Source organism: Salmo trutta, chromosome 19, assembly GCF_901001165.1.
Source record: "Salmo trutta chromosome 19, fSalTru1.1, whole genome shotgun sequence".
NCBI classification, from domain to species: Eukaryota; Metazoa; Chordata; class Actinopteri; order Salmoniformes; family Salmonidae; genus Salmo; species Salmo trutta.
The window spans coordinates 27,574,029-27,581,200 of NC_042975.1; the positions used below are offsets into that span (position 1 = coordinate 27,574,029).

The 7,172-nt window shown below is 47.6% G+C and overlaps 1 protein-coding gene across 1 annotated transcript in view; it reads right to left on the reverse strand.

Annotated features, from left to right (window-relative positions):
* LOC115154275 (angiomotin) overlaps positions 1 to 6,748 on the reverse strand; it is a 47,088-nt gene extending 40,340 nt beyond the window's left edge. Inside the window, exon 1 of the mRNA XM_029700329.1 lies at positions 6,220 to 6,748. The gene's annotated coding sequence lies outside the window, so the exon portion shown is untranslated. The remainder of the gene's footprint in view (positions 1 to 6,219) is intronic.
* Positions 6,749 to 7,172: the final 424 nt, after the last annotated feature.

Here is a 7,172-nt window from a genome sequence, read left to right on the forward strand (position 1 = left end):
CCACAGTACACCACATATCAGTTTTTTTAATCAAAACTATTACATAAATGCACTGTAATTTAAGCTTTAAAACTGCACATACTTGGTTCATCCAGCCATGCACTGCAGATGTCATAGTAAAACTCATTGTAGACTATATGTATCGCACTAGAGTTGTGTTCTGATTATGAGGGGGTCCCTGATGAATCTGTTATCACAAAAAGGGTCCCTGGCCCAAAATGTTTACAAACGTATAGTTATGAATATATCTACTGTTCCCTGGAGGAAGGAACGAGGTATAACATACTATGGGGGAGTCAGCGACGAATCATACCAATCACCTGAAGAAAACTGAAATCATGCCCAATGGATGCCGAGCCCACTCTCGGAAGCCCTGCCTTCTTGGCTATAATACCAGGGCTCGCATTAATTTCCTCAATTCAGTACAGCTCTTCAGCGAGCCCAAACCCCCTGCTTCAAAAAGGGGTTACAGAAAGATACCTTTTTGCCTAATACTTACTCGAGAAGCCTGAACTGTCAGAGCCCCATATAGGGAACCAGAACCTGCTGCAACTTGGCTATGCGCACTGACACGCTGTCACTGCAGCCCAAGTCCATAGACCCCACTGTTCCAAGAACAATACTTACCTTGCAAGCCTTGAATGTCAGAAGTCTTAAAAGGAACCACAAGTCCAAAACAACAGCACACGTGCTACATAGAATCGACCAGAGTCGATGAACCACGGCATCCCGAGGCTAAAAACCACAGGAAACCTGCAGTAACCAGGAAACTGTGTACTTGTGCGCTGCCGTGGCAACCCAAGGCTCAAACCCACAGGAAATTGTGGTAAACTGGATAAATGTGCAACCTGCGCACTGCCTAACACCCACTCCAGGACCCAGCCAAAATAACACTATGAGCCAAACTGGTAGCAGTAACATCCAAGCGATAATACCTCACAAATGTATGTGGGGAACCCCAAATCGCTGCAGCACAGATAACACCAATCGTCATGCCCCTGAACAGTGCCCAAGAAGCCGCCACACCCTTAGTGGAGTGAGCATGCACACAGCTAGGCAACCCTTGTCCATTGCAGTCATATGCCAGACACTGCTTAAAAAAGCGCCCTACCCTGATCTGGATTAGCTAACAGACAAAAAGCTGTACACAAACGCGGATATCCATGGACCAATCCATATACGTGCATAATGCACACAGCAGAGGCTCAAATGGAGGCTCACAAAGAGCGTCCAAGACCAACGTCAGGTCCCAGATCGGTGCCATAGGCTTAGACACTGGTCTGAGCCAATGCACGTCATTCAGAAACCGCATCACCAGAGGATGAGACCCCAGGGTAGAGCTGTCAATCTCTACATGACACGCCGAGATGGCTGCCATATAAACCTTCAATGTGGAAAAAGAAAGGCCCTGCTCAAAAAGCTCTTGCAAGAACATCAAAATGTCCACCAAAGAGCTCTGAAAAGGAGAAACTCCTTGAACCTGACACCAACACTCAAATGCGTGCCCCTTATATGTATACAACCCGCCGACTATGGTCGTAATCATGTTCGAGGGTAAACTCCTGGCCGTCAAATGCAACCTTTCAGGGGCCAAACCCACAGATCCCTGATCTGCAGTTATGGGTGAAAAACTCTCCTGTGTGCCTGGGACAATAGATCCCGACAACACTGAACCCTCCACGGGTCCCCGCCCAAAAGGAGGATGATTTCTGGGAACCAGGGTTCAGATCAACAGATCCTTCTGACGAACCCTCTCCACGGTGGCCTGAATCATAGAGCAGGATGTCACTGATACACCAAAGAATCCATTCCCAATAGAGAGCCCAGATCCCTCATTGAGAAGAACAGACGACAATTCACATTTCATGCGATGTGCAAAGAGCTACATCAGCCCTGCTGAACCGGTCCCATATTTGGGCAACCACCGAGGGGTGCAGTCTCCACTCAGTAGATAGGACCCCTCTAGAAAGTAGATCCGCACCCACGTTGAGAGATCTGGGAAGATACATCAACCTGGCGACGGGAAATGCATACGAGCAGATAACGGGACAGGTTTAGGAGAGAGAGAATCCCCGTCCCCCCTGCCTGTTGATGTACACTACCGCTGTCCTGTTGTCGGACCTTACCAACACATGCTGGTCCTCCAACATCGGTGTTGACCTAATCCCTCTTTCCAAATAACCCACACATAGCACTCCCAATCCCAGTAAGGTTATGTCTGTCGTGATCACCCTGCGGGACACTACCCGGCCCATGTGAATACCCAGCAACAGCAGTCTCGGGCCCCTCCAAGGAGTCAACTCCCTTAGGCATGACGCGGATACCTCGAACAACCAATGGCAGTGGTGAGATGCGTCCAGACGCGTAACAATCACCAAGCGCTGAAACAAGCACATCAAGTCCCAAAGGCAACCCAGCTATCATAGAGGCCATCAGACCCAATAACCGCAGGTACAAGCGAAAAGGCACAGAGTGCCCCAGTTGAAACCATGCCAGACAGAGCCAGAATGCGACTGTTTGGGAAAAACGCATGATTCAGAACCGAGTCCAGAACGAGACCCAGAAACTGAATGCGCTAAGCCGGAGTCAAACAACTTTTCTTGTGATTCACTATGAACACCAGAGTGGCAGTGTGGAGCTCCACCTGTTCCCTCGACTCTGCTACAACCAGCCAATCGTCCAGGCCAATACTCTGATCCCCTGGCACCTGTGCCAAAGCCGCCTCCATCACCATAGAAAAGGTGCAGGGCAATAGGGAGAACCTCAAAGGCAGGACCAAAAAGGTGTAGGCCACACCCTCGAAATGAAACCGCTGTGGGGGGGATTTATAGCCACATGAAAATATGTATACTTCAGATCTATGGATACGAACCAATCGCTGGGACTGCTCTGTACACCTGAAACAGGGACCACCCGAATAGCCTGCTTTTGAAGGAAAGAGGCAATGTCCTCTCTCAAGACAGGTGCTAGGACCTCGGGGACCCTTGACATAATGCTGCCACGAAATGGAGGAGGACGCACAGCGAACTGCAGACCATACACCTTTCGTCACCATCCTCATCCCCCATGGCAAAATTGTGCACGTCCGCCACTAGACAGAGCACGCTGCCAGGCACTTCGGCAACCAGTAACTTTCCCACATTGACCAAACCACTTGGGAGCACTGTTGTCACAGTAAATACGTTGGGGAGGAGGGCCCAGAGAACACGTCCCCTCCCCTGGCCTCCAGCTAGGGTCGAGATGACTGCTTCTTCCCCTGTGCTGTGGACCAATCTGCTTTTCACACCGCTCTCCTTCGAACCAGCACGGCGTCTGTGCCAAGACGTCCAGAAGTACCAACATGGTCAAAAACGGAACTCGATGCCGGGAGCAACCCGCCTTTGGCCTGGACCCTTTCCTTCACACCTTGGGAACTGCCAAGCCACCCCCATGAAGGAGTTTCCTGTGAAAAGGACCCGAAGAGCTGCATCCTGTTTTGGTTTCTCCTCGAAACGGGCCTGTAAGAACTCCATAGCCGAGCCAAACAACCTTGTTGGAGAAACTGGCTAATCCAAATACAACTGCCTGTCCCTCTCAGGAATCAAGGACAATGTCAGTCAGAGGTGGCGCTGAGCCACCAGCTTCACCCCCATACTTTTCTCCACAGCCATGATAATACAGCGGGATCAGACAAAGCACAAAATCTGCCGGAGCACATATTTTGTCAAGAAGCTCTGAAACTGGCTTCCCCGTCTCCATGATGTTATTCCGCTCCTGCAGCATATTGATATGATACATCTGCAGCATCCACCCCTAGGTGATCTGCCGCTCTACGACACAGCTCCATCAAAGGTACATTAACCCCCAATGGTTCACTCTCCACTGCCGAATCCAAAGCCGGGGTTTTAGGCTGCCCCGGTCTGATGTCATCCAATTCACAATCTGAAAACCCTCCAGAGCCAACCAGGGATAGTATACCATCCCCACACTCTGAAAACCCTCCAGAGCCAACCAGGGATAGTATACCATCCCCACACTCTGAAAACCCTCCAGAGCAAACCAGGGATAGTATACCATCCCCACACTCTGAACACCCTCCAGAGCCAACCAGGGATAGTATACCATCCCCACACTCTGAAAACCCTCCAGAGCCAACCAGGGATAGTATACCATCCCCACACTCTGAAAACCCTCCAGAGCCAACCAGGGATAGTATACCATCCCCACACTCTGAAAACCCTCCAGAGCCAACCAGGGATAGTATACCATCCCCACACTCTGAACACCCTCCAGAGCCAACCAGGGATAGTATACCATCCCCACACTCTGAAAACCCTCCAGAGCCAACCAGGGATAGTATACCATCCCCACACTCTGAACACCCTCCAGAGCCAACCAGGGATAGTATACCATCCCCACACTCTGAAAACCCTCCAGAGCCAACCAGGGATAGTATACCATCCCCACACTCTGAACATTGCCAGAGAAACCGGGATAACACCCGTATCAACTAACCACCACTGCTGCCCTCTCCCGACAACACCATTCTAGAGGTAGCTTCAGGGGAAGAGCCTTTGCCAGCAGCCCCAATCTTTCTCAGCACAACGCCCAATGGAAGTTTAACCAAGCCGGAGACAATGGTCACACGAACAGGTCCGACCCAAAGCCTCCTGAGCGTGTTTCCAACCCAGGTAAAGAGGACAGCACTCATGATTATTTTTCATTTTTTCATTGTGAAACCACATGCCCCGGGGCACGGTCGGAGGTTCAAACTCGGCTGGTTAGCCTTTTTGAACTTACTCTTACCTGGCCATCTTACTCAAGCAAGGAAGCACTGGCTACACAAGCAGAGCAGGAAGTAGTTAGCTTTTAGCAAACACAAAAATGTATAAAGACCCAAAACTTGCAACATTAGGGGGACGACTACTCTCTCCCCACTAGCAGACACCTAAGTCGGAGCCGAATCTCTTAGTCTTTGCGTACTTGAAACTTTATAAATTGCATGACATGTTCTTCGTTCAGGCGAGTGAAGAGCGAAGAATATAGGAAATGAATGCAAACCCTGGTTTTATAGCCAGGAAAGCGGTGCTTCCATTGGCCCGGCTCGGCATCCATTGACCCATTAGTTTTCAGGTGAATATGATTAGTCGTTGACTCCCCCATAGTATGTTCTACCAAGTGACCAGCTAAAAGGAAACCCCTGATGTAAAGCATACTTATAGTCTAGAACGATACAAGTTATTTAACACGTTTAGTCTACATGTCCTCTCTTTGACTATACTAACCCTTCTCCTAGCTGAGACATTATGTGTGCCAGCCCAGCTATCCCCCTGACTACTACTAGCCTACCACATTCATGAGGAGCAGAGGGACATCTGTCCACATTAAGTGAACCTACAGGGGGATAACATAATTTAACAGGAGTCTCCACACAGGCAAACAGAGCTACCCCATGGTATTATCACACAACAAAGGCTAGAGGTTGAACGTGAGTGAAGATACATGTAGACTGATAATAAGCTCACACTGATAAGGCTCATTCATCTGTTGATATGATGAAGCAGGAAAGCTTTTTGAAGACCTCCACAAGCAAAATGAAATGGTCCTATGTCTATGTCTTAACTACTGTATAATAAATGTATAATTAAAGGCATAAAATGTATTTATAGAAGGCAATGCTCAGAAATGAGCACAGGACACAAAAATGCATGAAAGGTACATTAGTCAATTACAGGATTTATGGCTGGCTCATATGGAAGGAATAAAGGGGGTGGGGTATTGTATTGGTAACTACTGAATAAACGTGGGACAAGGCAACATATAACATTATATGCTGTAACATAGTGTCAATGTACTGCTACAGTACATCACATTTGTCGAGAGAGAGAGCGAGAAAGAGAGTAAACATGGTCAATCCTTCCTGTGCCAGTACAATCCCAATAAAAATTTAACAACACACACACACACACACACACACACATCTGCAGACTGTCAAAGTCACGGTGTCAGGGTAGGCTGACACAGGTGTGTCCAAACATGAGCATCATCTGATCACTGTTATTTCCATGGAAATGTCTACAAATGTATCTTGGACTACTGTTTCACTCTCTACACAAACATACCTCTGGTAGCGTGACCAACAAACGGCCTATCCAATCATACACTTTTACAAGACATGGCAAACAATATAAGCAAATGTTTACAGTAGCCTAGACTATTCCGTTATGTAGTCGTGTCTACCTTTCAATGAAACTTCACAGAGAAACTACTACACCGCTGCTCCGTTGTTGACGTCCCTGCTCGGGTATTTCCAAAGATTCGATGAAGAGCAGATATTGTGCAAAATTCCTCAAACTATTCTAAAAATGATGATACGACTAATCCATGTTACTTCACGGGTTTCCTTCGAATAGCATGCTACGTTTGCTCTTATCCAGATAATAACGCGTATGCGTCCTTTCCCATTTCAACTGCTTAAAACGTTGAGGAATATTTTTTTTCCACTTGACTGCGCTACGAAAATAATGGCCCCCTTCTACAAACCGCGGCAGCAGTGTATGCATCTGAGACCGGGCAAGTGCAACCCCCAACCCCCTCGTTGGAAAGAAGTCCAAAGTTTTCAGGAGGGAAATCCCTCCTTCTCCAGTCTGCTATAGGAAGTAAGACAAATTTGCCGGCTTTTCTGTTGGCTTTTGGAATCGTCGCTCAGGCAATAACAAAAAATGACAAAAGCCTTTTTTTGTAAGTTAAGATATCAACTCTGCGGGCCTGCCCCAAAGCCACTCCACGACTGAAAGGGTGGATGGTTGTTCCAGTCAGTCACTATTTTTACGCATCGTGCAGTTAGTTACCTACCCAATCAGTGTCTCTCCTATTTCATTGTATACGACCTTTTCGACGTGAAAATGGTTGCAAGAGTAAAATATATGTCCGTAAATGTACTGTATCTATATGAGACGTTTCCATCTTTACAAACGCACATAGACCTGTGGTATTGTTCTCCGGCTTTTATTAAGTCATCCTGTGTAGTTTTACAGATGTGCCTTTATACCACAGGATGGAGACCGCTTTGGAAGTTGAAAGAGAATGGCAATAAGCACGTGAAGATAAAGGAGTCTCCAAGGTTCAGTTTGAAATCGATTATGCATGGTCTGATGATTCAGACAAAGTCAAATATATACGGAGTTAAATTC